The 16,815-nt window shown below is 46.4% G+C and overlaps 1 long non-coding RNA gene across 1 annotated transcript; it reads left to right on the top strand.

Annotated features, from left to right (window-relative positions):
• The first annotated feature begins 1,438 nt into the window (after window positions 1-1,438).
• LOC125408910 (uncharacterized) lies at window positions 1,439-4,154 on the top strand. The gene is made up of 2 exons (XR_007234625.3): window positions 1,439-1,542; window positions 2,517-4,154. It is a non-coding gene; the product is annotated as an uncharacterized LOC125408910 (long non-coding RNA).
• Window positions 4,155-16,815: the final 12,661 nt, after the last annotated feature.

The following is a 16,815-nucleotide window of genomic DNA, read 5'->3' as shown; positions in this document are numbered from 1 at the left end:
GAAGACAAAAAAAATCCCAATAAATGTAGTGAAGTAAAAAAGAATGATGTTGAGATATTGCATTAAAGGAACATATGACTGGAAATACTGGGGAGAAAAGGTGATGGGGGAGAGTGGGGTAAGATAAGGTAGGTGCTGTCATCCAAACAATGCACTGCTAGGCAGCGAAGAGAGCCTGCTGCCTCTGATGGTCACAGGGGGAGAAGCTGTGCTGGTTTCCTCTCGAGAGCTGCCGTCAGGATCAGAAGGAGCAGCCTGGAATGAAGCTGGAGGTTAAGGTTAAGGTCGTTTGCTGCTCCAGGGAGACTGTACTTGAGAGGATCCGTGCAATGGGCCAATAAAGGGGAGGATGAAAAGGGGAGGAGTTTCTTAAAAACTGTGGATTCTCCTTGGTGGACCCTAAGGTGGGGCTAAGAAGGAGGTTCTGCAGTGGGTGTTGGCAAAGAGCTGGGAAGTTCAGTGGAGGGTATCAGTGTGATCCCTAAAAAAGCAACCATGACTCATATCACCAAAGGAGAGGGTGCTTGATAATTTATGTGGCCACAGAATGGCTTTGTTCCTGCCTCATTTGAAACACAGACGCGATGACGTTGGGCTCAGTTTGGATGCTGCGCACATCGATCTGTGTTTATGCTCAGATCGGAACATCCTGGCCTGCCTGCTGATGAGGCTGGCTTTTTCTTTCTTGTCATTAATAGAGAATGGGTTTTATTTCAAATTTTGGGAAAAGTATACACACACAAGAACATACATATACACAAATATGAATGGGTCTGGCTATATATGACAGAAATTAGATGATGCAGTAATATGGTTTTCTTTTAATTGACTGATTTTATGGTATTTTTGAGCTCTGAAAATTTTGCACAAAACTAAGTATTTCTAGTGTCTGCTGTAATCTGTGGGAACATGTTGGTTTTAATATATATTTCCTGATATAAAACATAAATATAGTAGAGCTTTTTAGGAATAAAAAACCCATAAATATCATAGGGGTTTTGAAACTCCTGATTCATGTCTTCTGGTGTTTGAACTTAGATTTCCTTGGGATGCTCATGGGCTGGGACTGGTAGTGACATCTATCAGTAAGAAAAAGAGTCCAAGCTCAGGGGAAAGGTTGCATTCATGTAGCTAAGAGTCCCGTGGAACCAGTCTCTCTATGTGTGGTACCTTGAGAAAGAAGAGCTGAATATAGAAGTGTGCCTCCAAGTGGCCATCTGGTGACTAGTGGGGAATACTGAGGCCCCAGCAGTGGGGGGTTGGGGCTGGGAGCTGACCAGTCAGGGTGCCCAATACATAGCCGGATGTCCACAGGGCTATGCAAGACTGGTGTTCGCAGCGACCCCTTGTGGCCATAACAGAAGCAGCTGTACTTGGGAGCCTGAGAAACCTGAGAAGATTTATGTGGGTAATGAAACGTTCCCATTTCTTTCTCTCCAGGTGTTTAGCATCAAGACTTCACTGCCTTTCTGACTAAGGAAACCTCATGGTCTCTGGGCCACTCGGGGCGAGCTGGTAGTCATGTCTGGAGGAAAAATAGAGGTGAGCATGATCTAGGGTGAAAGAGGAGGACCAGGAGTTGCAGTAGGAAAGAGTGGCAGGGACCAGAAGGTGGGCTGCATGGAGCCAGGACTTCCCTCTCTCCTATTCTAGCAAGGGGACAACCATCCAGGTCGTGTGTGACACATTCCCAGCTCACATCCTGCATCTCTTTCCCAGTGGACCAAGGTGTACAGGAGCTTCACCTCCCAACCTCTCCTCCCACTCTCCCACCCCTCTCTAACTTTATTTCACAGCACTGGGCGTCTTCTCCCGGGTGCAGCCCTTCTGCTCTGCTCTTTGCTCAGCCCCATCACAAGCACTGCCGCTCCTTGGCCTGAAGACCTCTTTATGTAGCTGGGTTCTTCTTCCGCAGGCCAGGCCCTGGCTGTCCTCTCTAATGAGCAGTCCCTCTGCCCTCATGGCCTTCTGTCCACTGTATGGATGATTGCCTTTACATTCTTTTGGTTCTTTTGTTTACCTAGTTCTTGTTCAGCTATTTTTATCAGAATTAAAATTCCAAGTTTTTGTCTTTCTTTGTCAAATCCCCAGGATGTAGAGTGATACCTGCCACACATCAGGAGCCCAGGGATTCCTGGGTAGACAGTGAGTCTTTCCACCCAGTCACTGAAGGCCAAGTCACAGCAACCTTTGACCTTGATTGACTCTCACTAGTGGGATTAAGGGATGTGACAGCCAGATTGTACCTGGTAGAGACCTGAACTCTGAGTTGATCCCCCACCCAGTGATGTGTGTGTGTGTGTGTGTGTGTGTGTGTGTGTGTGTGTGGTGTGTACCTGCCTATCCGTCTGTCTGAGACACTCTTTTGAGACTCAGTTTCCCCTTCTGAAAACATGAGTCAGCTAAGCATACAGGATGTCGCCCTACCTGTAAGGGAGGGTAAGTTCCGTGCCAGCAACTGTCAGAATCAAAAGGAGAGAAAAAACAAATGAGCACATTTCTTTTAATTTCCACAGGCAAAGAACCAAGAGGCTGGGCCTTGGCCCCACCTTCCCAGAACGCTGGGGCAGAATCTGTGCCAGTGAATACCTCAGGAGATATCTGGAAGACCCATAAAAGGAGCAGGATTGAAAGACTCTGCTACTGAATAAGGGAGAATTTGAGAGTGAACACAGGGACAGGAGGGTCTGTCAACAGGAAAACGGGGACTGGAAGTCTGGGTCAGAAATCCTGGGGGACTAGAGTGAGGCCATGGATACTCACAAGCCTGAGCTGGTCCCAAATGCCAGATCTTCTCTTCTCCCTGCCCATCTTAACTCCCTGAGGCAGCTCTGGTTCCAGTTTGTGTTGCTCAAACATTAGTTCTCTTCACCATGAATGTTCCCCACCGTGAGTGCTCCCCACCGTGAGTGCTCTTCCCTATGAGTGCTCCCCACCATCGTTGCTCCCCATAATTAGCAGGGTTTCAGTGTTCACGTTTGACTCCTTCAGGACCCTGGATTCTTGGAACATTGCTGTGTTAGATCCCCAGCAGAAAGACTTCTCCAGTGTCCCCAAAGACACAGACCATGTGCTGGTGATAGCCACCATCTAGACTAGATGTGGCTAGAACTGTTTGTCTGTGACTCCAGAAGGCAGGATCAACAGAGAGTGGATATTTGGTAAGACTGAGGCTATAAAGGTCAAAGTTGCCCCCTGGGATACTTGTGCCTCCCGACAGATGGTGGAGACAGTTACTGCAGTGACCCCCCCACCCCTCACTCTGCTCTGGTGCTTCTGGGGAGGATGCCGCCAGGCCAATCAGCTAGCAGGGGAGGTGGTGGGCATGGCTTTCTCTGACAAAGGGTGCTGCTTTCAAGGCCTCTGGTCCTCACGTAACTATCTTGCCAGGCCCCATGCTAGCAGGCAGCCGGTCTCTGTGCGGCATCCTATGGCAGCAGGAGGGGTCCAGTTAAGCAGAGGTTCTTTGGAGGAGGGTCCTGTGTGGCCAGAAGAAACCCGAATCTTCTCCACCACTTCTAGGTGGCAGATTCCCACCCCAACCCAAGTCCATTAACCATGTAGCCTGCAAATGCTGCTCTTAGGGACTTTCCTAAAAGCCAAGTGCATCTCCCTGTCCCCTCCCACTGCGGCTCCAAGGTCCTTCAGCCCTAGACTTGGACCCTTTCCCAGAACTTGTCTCCATCTATCAGGGGCAATGACTTTTGGCATGGTGTGGGTAGAGAACTGATGATTCCGAATATTTAAACGGGCTGGGGACTTTCTTCACGACACTGAGACTTACAGTTCTGGGTCCCCTTACTTCTCATCCCACAGCCCTTTTCAGAGAGCAGCAGGACGTTTGAGTTGGCTGGGCTTTCCTGGCAGCTGAGAAGGATGGGCCAGCCGTACCCTGGTCTCCCTGAGCCTCCATTTCCTCATCTGTCCCATGGGGGCATTGGCAGCCACATTGCAGGATCATGGGGGGCAGGGATGAAAGGTTGAGGGGCAAGCTCTAGGTTTACATTTTGTAAACACAGCCCGCCTGTATTAACGTTGCTTCCATCCCACAAGCGCCACTGATGTGCTGAGCCTGGTTTCTGTGGGTGGGTTTATTCCAGGCGCTCAAGCAGCTTGTATTCCCATTGGGAAATAAATAAAAGATGTGAAAATAAGGCAGCTTGCATGGCGTGAATTGCTCTGAGAAACCTATGGTCACCTAGAGTGTGGTGGATCCCCAGGGTAGAGTGGAACTGGCTGAGAGAGCTGGGTGACGAGTGAAGAATGGTCCACCATGGAATGGGGGCTCCAGGAAAGTAATTAATCTTCGGTCATGGAGTCTCAGAAAGGAGCAGGAGCTGGGGGAAATCTCAGTTAGGCCAGCCATAGTCCAGTCTGCCTACACTGACCTTCCTGCCGTTGACCTTGGCCTGGCTCCTCACTGCGGCTCTGACTGGTCACCGTAAAGATCCTTCTGCTGTCTCCCAACTCACAAGTCTAGGCTGGGAATCTGCCCCCGTGCTCCGGCTTGAATGGCAAACCTCCTGCTGGGGCAGGCTGTTATTTATGAACATGTCTGAGCTCACATGCTCCTGGGGGACAGGGATAGAGCTATTTTTTCCTTTTCATCTTGAAACCTGGAGACAGCTCGGCACAGTCAAGTTCTCAAGGCCAGGAGAAGGAGTACTTTAATCAGCTCCCCACAGGGAGGGGAAGGCACGGTGATCACACAAGGCCAGAGTTGAGGACCCTGAGCATCTCCAGGTCTCATGGAAGCGTGGTGACTGCTGATCAGGGCACTCGGAGGCATGCGGCTTGTGGGGACACTCCTAATACAAACTCTGGCAGATGATAAACATCGTAGTGGCCTGCCCATCTGTCCATCTGTTTCATTGACACAGATGGTGGCACACATTGTCCCAGGGGATGAAGGCAGTGAGTCTGACAGCTCCCAGGCTCTAGCTGGCAGTCACTGAGTAACAAATGGTCTCAGAACTTAGTCGCTCATAGTGCAAGGAGCACTGGTCAGAGAGCAGGCCTCTCTTAGCCCTGCAAAGAAAGGGGCCTTCAGGCAGACGACACCTCTGGGCAGCACTGGGAGAAGGACAAAGGTCACCAGTCCTTCTAGTCCTATAGAACCTCCGGTTAAAAAATGAAAACCACAGCCAGGCGTGGTGACACACATGAATCCCAGCACTCGGGAGGTAGAGGCAGGCGAATCTCTGAGTTGGAAGCCAACCTGGTCTACAGAGCTTGTTCCAGGATAGGCAGGACTACACAGAGAAACCCTGTTCTGAAATTAAAAACAAAACAAACAAACAAAAAAAAACCTAGTAACAACAACAGGGAAAACCACTTTCAGGTGTGTGCTAATTATACGCCCCATACCTAGAGTGTTTATTATCCCTTCTGCTGACAGCCGCCATGGGAGGCCTGGCCTCTGGCACTTTATGTTTTTCTTGCAGCAGTCCCAAGCTTCAGAAACCCAGAGCTAGGCTTCTAGCTTCAGTAGTCTGGGGCTGTGTGACTCTGGACGAGCCATTTCTCAGATTTAGCTTCCAAAACCTAAATGAGAGACCTAACTTCCAGTTGCTGCCTCCTCCAGGACCAAGCACATGAGCTCGGCTTCGGTCTTTGGCCATCTAGAACCCCACAGCTGGCCTGCAACCTGCCTGGCTGCCTGCACCCAAGATTGAGACCGCTTTAATTCGCCTTGCACCCCGTGGATTCAAAGCCCTTAAAGCGTGCACAGTAAATAAGTGAAAATGCATCTTATTCCCTTCTCAGACTCAAGCAGCTGCCTGTTAACTGGGCCTGAATCCCCATGCCCGGGGCTTCCTACCCATGCCCAGAGGACCACGCAGGGCTAGGTGACACACCATCTCTTCTCTGTATCTGGGGACTCTAGCAAGTCCAGGTCTTGTTAAGATCCTGGCTAGACTCTAAGACCTGGGCAAGCGTACCATTCCCTTTGAACACCATTTTCCTCACCATGAAAACAGAGATGGTAGCACCCCCCTCCCAGAACTATGATGAAGGTGACATTAACTGAGATAATTATATGCGAAGTGGCAGATGCACAGCAAGCTCTCGTGAACGGGGACTGTTTTTACCTCCGCAAATGCATCTTCAGACAGAGCGAGGCTTTTCTGCAGCTCACCCACTGAGGCCTGCCGCTGGCCTTGAATGCCCGGTTTAGCAACTCATTCCCTTTTCCCAACACCTCCTTTCCAATCCTTGACTTCAGTTGGCAGATTGGGAAACTGGGGTTTAAAAGAGGTAAATGGGGGACAAGGGACTCTGGCCAACTATGCCAAATTTGGGGGTTGCCTTCTAAAATATATTCTTTTATTACAATTTTTCCCCTTAGCGTGTGGGGGTGGGGTGGGCACCCATGGATGTGTGCATGGCTGTCACTCTGTGGGTGTGAGGGTGGGGAGTGAAGGCTGGGGAGCAGGGAGTCAGGAGGTTCTCTTCGGCCACCATGTGTGTTCTGGGAACACTCAAAATTGGTTCACTGGGGGAAGCACTGTGTCATTGAGCTACATACACCCGTGGCTTTCCCTTTTAAAGAAACGATTTCTACACTAGAGGAGTACGGCAGGATGGAGGCACAGGCAAGGGTTTCTGGACCGCGCTCCAACAGGGCAGGAAAAGGCTCCAACAACTGACAAAGAGGACTGCAGGAAATGAAAGGGCTGCTGAGCAACAAGGGAAGCAACCAACAGAGCCGAGAGCCTCTCTGCAGCGCAGAAGCAAATCTCTACCAGCTATGAACCCAGCGGGGGGTTAATATCCAGAATCTATAAGACTCCAAAATGATCCTAACGTAGGCTAATGAACTATATAGACAGCTCTCAAAGGAAGAAACACAAATAGCCAATAACTACTTGAAACTGCTCAACATCGTTAGCTAACAAGGAAATGAAAATTAAAACTACATCGAGAGGCCATCTTCTCTGGTCACAATGACTTTCATGAATAAAACAGACAGCTGTTTGCCTATAATCCTAGCATGGAGATGTTAAAGTAGGGGTGCTACCATGATTCTGAGGCTGGGCTAGACTACAAAATGAGTTCTAGGCCACCCAGAATTACAAAGCAATACACTGTGGGACAAGGGGCTGGGAACGTAGCTCAGTTAGTAGAGTGCTTGCCTAGCGTGCATGTAGCCCTAGTTCCATCCCTAGCACCACATTAACTGAACATGGGTTCATCTGTAATCCAAACACTAAAAAGGTAATGAGAATCGTCACTTACTCGGCGTGCCTTGAGTGTGTGCCTCGATGAAGTTTTAGAAGTAAGGACACTTGAGGATCGACTGGACAGTCTGGGCATGCTGTTGCACGCCTGGGACCTTGCTTCTGTGGTGGGATATTTGTACACTGTGTGAAAATGTATTTTTGTGATTGGTGTGATCAAAAGCCGACTGGCCAATAGCTAGGCAGGAGGTATAGGCAGGACTTCTGTACAGAGAGGATTTGGAGAAGAGAAGAGGAGACCCCAATGAGACATAGGGGTGACAATCAGACACACAGAATGAAAGAAAGGTAAAAAGCCACGAGGCCGCATGTAGATTACTATAGGCAGGTTAATTTAAGTTGTAAGAGAGAGTGTGACAAGCCCAAGCTAAGGTACATGGTAGAGCTTCCCTACCATGTAGAAGTGGGATTCTTAGCTGAACTCTTTTGTCTCCAGAAGTTTCGGTTATTAGAAGGACTGAAAATGCTTCTGGCATTTGGGGAAGAGGGACAAAGACCTCTGGGTCCTTCCATGACTGCATCACTCAGGTTAACATATCCCACCAGGCCAGACAGCAGAAGTACAAACAGAAAATGCTTAAGATGTTTTAGATGGTGTGTGCAATGTTAATAACTTAGAAGAAGGTTCCTACAAGGTGAGCCTTAAGTGAAGGGAGACACTGTCTGAAGATGATTGCCCAGCATGGCTGGCCTCACTGTAGACCACAATGCTCCTGTCTCCTATGCAAATAAAGCCTTTCTAGCCAGCTGTTCAGTATCACAAGCACAGCCACCCATGTCTGTATCTGATAAAATTTGATTTCTAAAAACAGATTGAAAACCAAATTGTATTAAACCAGTAAAGATATGAAGAGTACACATCTCACTCAATGACATAGTTAAGGATTTTAAAAGTATTTGAAATGATTGGTTCAATATGATATATAAAAGAAAGCAAGATTCTGGAAAGTAGTCATTAAAATGCTCTGGTTCAGCCTTGTCTATAACTTTCTGGGTTTTGTTCCGGGTGTGGGGTGTCCGTTGGCTCCTCTAGAATAACTGTTACTCTCTTCATTTATAGCTCACACCCTACATCCTCTTTCTAAGGGAGCAGATGCCCAGGACTTCAAGACAAACCATGCCTCCGCACGTCTAAAATTCAAATCGGGACGTGGGTTTTCTGAGAGCGTTCCTCACAACCCATCCTTGTTGCTGCTCCTCATTGTCTCTGTTTGCCTTGGCATGTCAGCTGGGCTTTGCTGAAGGCTGTTCCTCCCTGTCACATAGGAACAACCTTGTCTCGAACACTAGCTGTCCATCTTGGTCACTCTTTCTCTGCCCCTTCATTTCCTTGTGTTCTTCCTTTTCTCTTGGAGACAGGTTCTCATTGCAAAGGCTTGAATGGCTTGAACTTGCTGCATGGCCAGGTGAGCTTGAGTTTGTAGCAATCCTCCTGCTTCTCCCTCCTGAGTGCTGGAATTACAGGAGGGCACTACTGTGCCTGGTTGGTTGTAGTGGAATAATCTTTTCGTACACTGCAAAGAAGTGTAACTCTGATTGGTTTAATCAAAAGATGAATGGCCAATAGCTAGGCAGGATTTCCAGGCACAGAGGACACGGGGAAGACAAAGGCGGGGGCGGGGGGGGGGCTGCAAGGAGATATGGAGGAAGCAGAGATGCAGGATGGAAGGTACACAGGTGAGGTAATCAAGCCTCAGGGCAGCACATAGAGGAACAGAAATGGGTTCATTTAAGCTATAACAGCTAGCTAAAAACACGCCAAAGCTGTCAGCCAAGCTTTCATAATTAAAAGTCTCCATGTCATGATTTGGGAGCTGGCTGAAGGAATACTTGCAACAGTTGATGTTCTCTTTCTCTCTTCTTCCCTCCCCCTTCCCTCTCCCCATTGTGTGTGTGTGTGTGTGTGTGTGTGTGTGTGTGTGTGTGTGTGTACATATGTCTGACATAGTCTAGAGTGGCCTCACACTTGGTATGTATCTAAGAATGATCATGAATTTCTCATTCTCTTGCCTCTCTCTCTCAAGTATTAGAATTACAGGCATGCGCTCTCAAGACTGACTTCCTCCTAGTTCTTCTGTCTCATATATCAAATCTGCACGCTTCGTACCTCTTTAATCCAATGTTTACACTTGGATAGAAACTGTCAGATCAGTTTAACCACATTCTTTAACATGGTCATGGCTGAACACATAACTGGAAATATGTGTTACTGAATTGTGTTTATTTTGTGTTACCACACTGAATTATGTGGGGCTTGGTAACCTGGAAATGAAAGAGGGTGATCTAGCCCATGTGATGGAGTCTAAAAATATCACGGTGCAGGCTGTGCTGAGGGCCCTTTGGGCTGTTGCACACCATGATGGGAACCATGTGGTCTAGGTTCTGATCAGAGTATGGATGCTTGTCCATTGCTTCTCCACAAGGCAAGGCCCATGAAGACAGTCTCTCACTTGGAAATAGCCAGCGGACTTCATGATAGGGCAGAATATTTCTGTCCCATGCAGCCTGCACTTTCCCTTCTCTCTCAAATGTTGATGTTTCTCTTGGCAGTTTTTGGTTTCACTTTGTCAGTCATAGATGAGGGGACAGATGCAATCATTCCCAGAAAACTCATTTTTTTTTCTCAAACATTTTCCAGTAAAATTCTTTGGGAATTGATGCTTCTCGGGTTTCTCATACAAAAATATCAGCTGTTACCCCAGGCCCAGAGAGCTTTTCTGATTCAGTGCGGGCAGCATTGGAGGCAATAAAAGTTAAGAGGCAACACAGGGGACTTCTTCCTTTCCTATTTGTATCCCTTTCATCTCCTTCAGTTGTCTTAGTGCTCCAGTCAGAACTTCAAGTATTATATTGAATAGATGTGGAGAGAGTGGACAACCTTGTCTTGTTCCTGATTTTAGTGGAATTGCTTTGAGTTTCTCTCCATTTAAGTTGCTGTTGGCTTTGGGCTTGCTGCACACAGCTTTTATTATATTGCAGTACATCCCTTATATTCCTGGTCTCTCTAGGACTTTTATCATGAAGGGGTGTTGGCTTTTTGTCAAAGGCCTTTTCTGCATATCATGAGATGATCATGTGTGTTTTCTCTTCCAGTTTCTTATATGATGAATTATATTTATTGATTTACATATGCTGAACCATCCCTGCATCTTGAGGATGAAGCCTACTTATCATGGTGGATGATCTTTTTGATGTGTTCTTGGATTCAGTTTGTAAGTATTTTATTGAGAATTTTTACATCTATGCTCATAAGGAAAACTTTTCTGCAATTCTCTTTATTGGATCTTTTTGTGGTTTGAGTATTTGGGTAACCATGGCCTTGTAAAATGCTTTGGGTGATGATCCTTTTGTTTCTATTTTGTAGAATAATTTGAAGAAAATTGACATCAACTCTTCTTTGGAAGTTTGTAGAATTCTGTGCTAAAACCATCTCGCCCTGGGCTTTTTTGGTTCAGAGACTCTTAATGGCTGCTTTTATTTAGGGTTTAAGGTTCTGTTTAAATTGCTTAATTTAACTTTGGAAAGTAGCATATATTAAATCTAAATAATTAATTTCATTTAGATTTTCCAATTTGGTGAAGTGCAGATTTCTTTAAGGGATTTATTAATTTCTTCTTTAAGAACTGCTACTATATCTCCAGGCTGTTTTAAGGTCTCTGTCTCGTGCTTCGGCTCTGTTTCACTCAGGGCCTTGTGTGGTAGGGTTCCTGGCTCTAGTGGAGACGTATTGTCCTGAGTATTCCTGTGGTTTTATGATGAAGTTCAGGTTCCTGGGTTTGGGAAGATTGTAATTCTAGGTGCTGAAGTCTGTCCTTGTTTTTATTGGGTGACTGTTTTGTTCCTTGGTTTATGTTACTCTCTTTGCTTAGTATCCTGGGAAGGGGGACAAGATCGAGGAGAGGCTGTGATAGGGAGTCTGCCTCAGAGCTGGGCATGAGACTGGAGGCTTGGATATGGGGAGGAAGAAAAGTGAAGACCTGAAACTCGCCTGCCTACTTACATCTCTGACCTACTTGCTTCTCCAGCATGCTTGGCTGGCAAGTGCCCAGGGAATGTCTGCTGGAGTCGGGGGCTGGGATAATGTTGAAGGTGAAGGGATTTTGGAGGGAATGATCTGTAGGATCCACTGAAGATGGGGTGGAGGAGGGGAGGCTGCTGCAGGTTGTCTGCTATAGAGCTGGAGATGAGACTGGGGGTTGGATTTGGAGGAGAGGAAGGAGAGATGAAGATTTGCAATTAACCCACATGCTTCCCTGACGGGAGTAGCCTATGAGTTCCCAGGACATATTATCCTTTTTAAGTAAGAAGAATCCTGTTGTGCATGCCATCTTGTAATATTCCTTTCATGAAACCCTTCCCCAACAGTGTCCTGAACGCAGCGTCCTTTGTTACCACCTCACACTATGTACACCGTGGAGGGCTGGAATATAGCACCCTTAGGCCCTGATGGCCGAGAGGCTTTAGAAACTACTTAATGGTCTAGGTTACTCTGAACTTTCCATGTTTTTTCCTCACATGCCAAGGTACTGGAATTACAGATGACTGTGGGCTGTTATGTGAGTGCTGGCAACTGAACCTGGGTGAGATGGTTCAGTGGTTAAGAGTTCTGTTCCCCACATATATGGTAGCTCACAATAGCCTGTAACTCCAGATCCCGGGAATCTGATGCCCTCTTCTGGGCACTGCATACATATTGTACGAAGACATATAAGCAGGCAAAATATACATAGATTTTTTTTTTAATTTTAAAGATATATGTTTATTCATGTGTAAATAAGAGTTTGGGAGGATGATTTTGGACTAGATTACAGGCTCTGTTGCCTCTGTCTTTTCTCTCTCTTCCTTTAAAAGAGTATTTAATCTAAAATGTAAACATTCACTGTGGAATTTGGGACAGAAGAAAAGCTGATTATGCAAGGACTTTATCTCAGTCAGACCTAACCAAAATGTTAACTAATTCAAATGTTCATTTTGAGCTCACCGTGAACTGGTTTGTGTCTGGTGCTTTAAATGTTAACTGGTGGGATGGTTCAGGTTTGCACGTTCAGATGATAATTTGGAGAACTGAGGCTAAACACGAGGGCAGGAGGCATCTGTCTGCAGAGTTTAGAAGAGATAAAACAGTTTGCAATATGATTTGAAATGAAATAAGGCGTCTATGCAGGAACACAGCTCTCACCTCAAGGAGGAGAAGGGAAAGTTCATAGAGAAGCCAAAGAGAAGCGGTCATGGCCCTAGACACAGATTTAGGTTCTATGCCCCAGTGTGGGATCAGTTTGAAGAAGAAGCTTTTATAGTAACAGGACAATGAAAGTTATGAATCAAGGCAATTTTTAAATACATTGCTGTGAACATTAAGTAGGTGTGTACAGCCAGGTGGGAAATCTCTGTAGACCTCAGGTGTTGTCTGGTGACTCTTAGACCTTTGCTTGGTGGGAACTATGGCTTTGTTAATACATTCCAAAAGGTTTTTATCTATTAGCCATACATAGGGTGTTAGGTCTGACACAGAGGTGGGCAGGCGATGGTTGATACAGGGGCTGAAGGCAGCTCAAGGTAAGCTGTGATTAGACTCTGGATGTGTAACATTCAGATCTACTCCAGTGGTTCTCAGAACAAAGTCCGCTTATGGTCGGAATGTGAGGTGTCTTCTCTAAGCTCACGTCTTTGAACACATGGTCTCTGGCTGGTTATTGTGTTTTAGAAGGTTGTTGAACTTTTAGGATATGGGGTCTCTAGGGAGGGAGTGGGTTACTGAGTGTGGACATTATGGTGTATACTCTGGCCCTGGTTCTGGCTGATTTTGTTTCCTGGTCGGCCTCTGAGATAGGAATAAGCTGTCCCAAGCTCCTACAGTCATAGACAGGAACGGCTCCACCACCTTAATCGGCACTGCATCTTCCCTGCTATGAAGCTGTGCCCCAAAGCAAGCACTTTATCCTCTGAGATACTTCTTGTCAGGTAGTCACTGATGAGAAAGGCAGCTGGTATAGGCCCCCAGGCTGGACACAGCAACTCCACCCAAGAACATGTTAGAAAAGCCAAATCTTGGTTCCATCCCAGAGCCACTGGCTCAGAGAGAAAGAGGCGATGTTCAGAATTATTCTTCTGAAACACCCCCAGCTAGTCTTGCTGCTGGTTTGAGGTCCTTAGCTACTGACTTAGACAAGCTTCAGCCTCACCAGCTGGGCAATTAAGGCCCTGGGCATCTGGGACCCAAACTATCTTAGAGGCAGCAGTGTTTCCACTCGGCACTTTAAATAGGTTTGGGGAAGGCTTCTGACCTGGAGCTCACTCTGTGTCTTTGAACAAATCTCTCAATCTCTCTCTCTCTCTCTCTCTCTCTCTCTCTCTCTCTCTCTCTCTCTCACACACACACACACACACACACACACACACACACACACTATAATGACTTGCTTATGTTTTTGTGTTTACCCTCAGGTTTGTCGAGACTCAAAATGAGAAGGCCTTCCTGGTGCCCGACATTGAACAAGTCAACAACAGAGGTGGTGATTTTTTTTTTTAAATAACTAATCTGGTAGGCACTGCTTCAGGCATTTGAGAAAAATCTATTAACAAAAGAAACAATGGCCTTAGCTGTCATGGAGCTCAGAATGTAAGTGCAGATGTCTCCCAGCCCGTGATCGTTTGACCTAGGAATTCTAGACTACCACAGCGCAGAAGCAAAATGCGTGCTGTAGGATCTATAGATTGGATTCGGATCTTTTCCCTGGTAGGTTATGTGGGGTATGATCCCCCCTTGAGATGCTGGGCAATTAACCAGGTTTGCCCTTTCTCTGTCATCCCAGAAAGAAATGTGCCTTGGGCAAACAGCTTCATGGAGGAGGGGCTGCAGGCGAGAGCACGGGATTCATGATGGAACAATGTCCTCATCCCTAAGCCCCTTACTCCATTCCCATAAAGGGTGAAAGCCAGCTTCTGATCCTGCAGACTCCTCCGTTCCCTCAGGAGAGAGACTGCCCCTCTGTGTGGGCTGAGAAGTGTGGTCCTGTCTGCTGAAGGCCAGACTCTTTTCTCTCTCTGCCTTCTGTCTGTCTGTGCTACCTAACTCTGGGCAGCAGCGGGAAGCTGCAGCTCATACTCAGCGACAAGATCCCACGACAAGACAACGGGTGCAGAGGGCTGAGCAGCTTCAGCCGTACCATGGTCAGTTTCACGGTTGTGACACAGTCATGGAAGAAACAACTTAGAGAAGATTTAATTTATCTTGTTGTACCACAGGGGTCAGTCCACCACGGCAGGAAGGGTGGGGCAGAGCGAAGCAGCTTACTTCATGATGGTCAGGAAGCAGGCAGAGCATGCGCAGTGCTCTTGCTTTTCTCCTTATTCCGCGGTCTGCAGAGCAAGGGATGGCGCTGCCAACACTGCATGTGGGTGCACTTCTTGCCTTCATTGCTCCTCTCCTGAAACATCCTCGCAGATCCAAAAAGCACTTCCTAGTGTTAATCTCACCCATTGAGAATAAGATCACTACCACAATTTAAAGCCAAATTTGAAGCAAACTTTAATTAAATACTGGTCAGGTCCATCTCTGGTTCTCCCCCTCCCCCCACCAAACAGCCCCGAGTCATGGTTTGCAGTGACTTAAGAATTTCCCATCAGGTCCAATTAGGGGCAAGCATACATACTGATGTACTTCCTACCTGTGAAACCTCTTCATCCCCCCACCCTCCCTCCCCCACCCCCGATGTGTGATCAAGCTCACCTGATGCAGATGGGTCAAACAAACTTGTTAGGGGAGTGGAAACATATGGCTTGTTATCTCCAATAAACAACAGCTCCACCATTTTGGGAACCGTCGGTCCTTAGGCAAGGGGCTTGCAGATCAGAGGCATTTTTTTGTTTCATGATCTCTTAGGCATAATAACTGAAGCTTAAAATGTAACTTTGGCTCCCACATTTCCCTCTTGAGCTGTATCCTAGGTAAAAATCCTTGACCCTATGATGGGTAGTTGTTTATATTGGGATCTAATAACCATCAGCTTAATGGTACCCAAACAGGAATTATCATTTAGCTAAGGTATCAATGACGCAAAAGTCAACAGCAATTATCAGACACAGAAGGGCCAAAGGCCATGTGACAACTGACATCAGAGTTCCTATCTAGAAGGATCTGGAAATGAGAATAGGGACCAGTTATTTACTTCACCTTGGGCCCCCTTTTCTGAAATGATTTTTTTTTTCTGAGTACAGCCAGATTATTTCTAATGATTCCTCAGTGGTTTGTAAAGAAACAATTTTCTCTTAAAGCTGTACAGTAACCTCTGTTTTGCACAGAGCAGGTTGAGGGCCCTATCATATGAATCTACCTGCTGATAGATCTTGGTCTATTTGGTTTTAACAGGTACCTTCCCGGCCAATATATATGCCAATAGGCACTATAAGTAATTATTTTGTCTCCTGTGCCAGGGAGTTTCCTTCTGATCTAGCATCCCCAGGAGGTGATGCACTCTCTTCTGTAACCAGTTCCTGCTGAAACTAGGATGTTGTCAGGGCCCAGGAGGGTGGGAAGGCGAGTCAAAGGCAAGGAGGGAATTCAGGCAATGGGGTGTTCATCAGAAGCATCTGGTAGCTGACCCAGCTGAAGAGACAGGGAGCAATCACATTGGCTGGACTGGTCCACATCCGCTTTCAGCAAGTCCAGGGCTTGTTCATTTGGAGCAGGTTATAGTCAGCAGCTGATGCCTGAGTGGTGTCTGTCAGTCAAGTGGAAATCTTTTGATATTTGATAGACTAGGGACAGAAATAAAAAATTAGGAGCTTAAAGGAAAATAATACATTTGGAACTTTCAGGCCCATTATCCTGGTAGTCTAGGGAAGAGAGGAGTTGAGAGAGAGAGAGAGATCTCATTCTCAGGAAGAGGCAGGTGAGAAAATGCAGGCTGTACTTATCTGGAGTCCTTTTGACCTGTGAGAAGTGGATCTAGAGTTTCTGAAGTTTACATGAATTTTTAGTTTACAAAAAGACATAAAAGTTTTAGATATATTAGCATTACTAATCTGTACTGAAATCCTTGTCATAGTTAAAACAGGTAACAGGTATTTGTAAAACAGCTGAAGTGGACTCACACCTTTGAGTCTTAGCAAAGGTTATAAATTTGGGTTAAAAAGCATGAATATATTTTCCCCTGTCCAGTGAACCAGGTATATAGATCAGACAAAGATGTCTTTAGCCCCATCAGAAGCACCTTTAAGTCTATACTTAGAAGACAACCAAAGGAAATTTAAAATCTTGGGTTTATGACGGAACAGTAAATAGTCAGTGACATACCAGCTTATCAGAACTCCACTGACCAATGCTAAAACTCTGAGCTTTTGAAACCTTAGTGTAGCAATAGCATAGAAGGGTAAGGAAATCCGAACCACTTCCCACTCCTCACAGACCTTAAACCACTGACTTATACCTTTACAGCTTGTATTTATACATCTTAAATCACTGAGACCCCCAGAACTTACTTAAGCTTTCACATCCTCAGACCTTCATGTATCTTGAAACATTTTCTTGGACCTCAAAACTTACATAGACTTCAACCCTTTCTCTTTCCCTCTA

This window comes from Myodes glareolus, chromosome 14 (assembly GCF_982192425.1).
Source record: "Myodes glareolus chromosome 14, mMyoGla1.1, whole genome shotgun sequence".
NCBI lineage: Eukaryota > Metazoa > Chordata > Mammalia > Rodentia > Cricetidae > Myodes > Myodes glareolus.
This window is presented reverse-complemented; position numbering and strand designations above follow the sequence as displayed.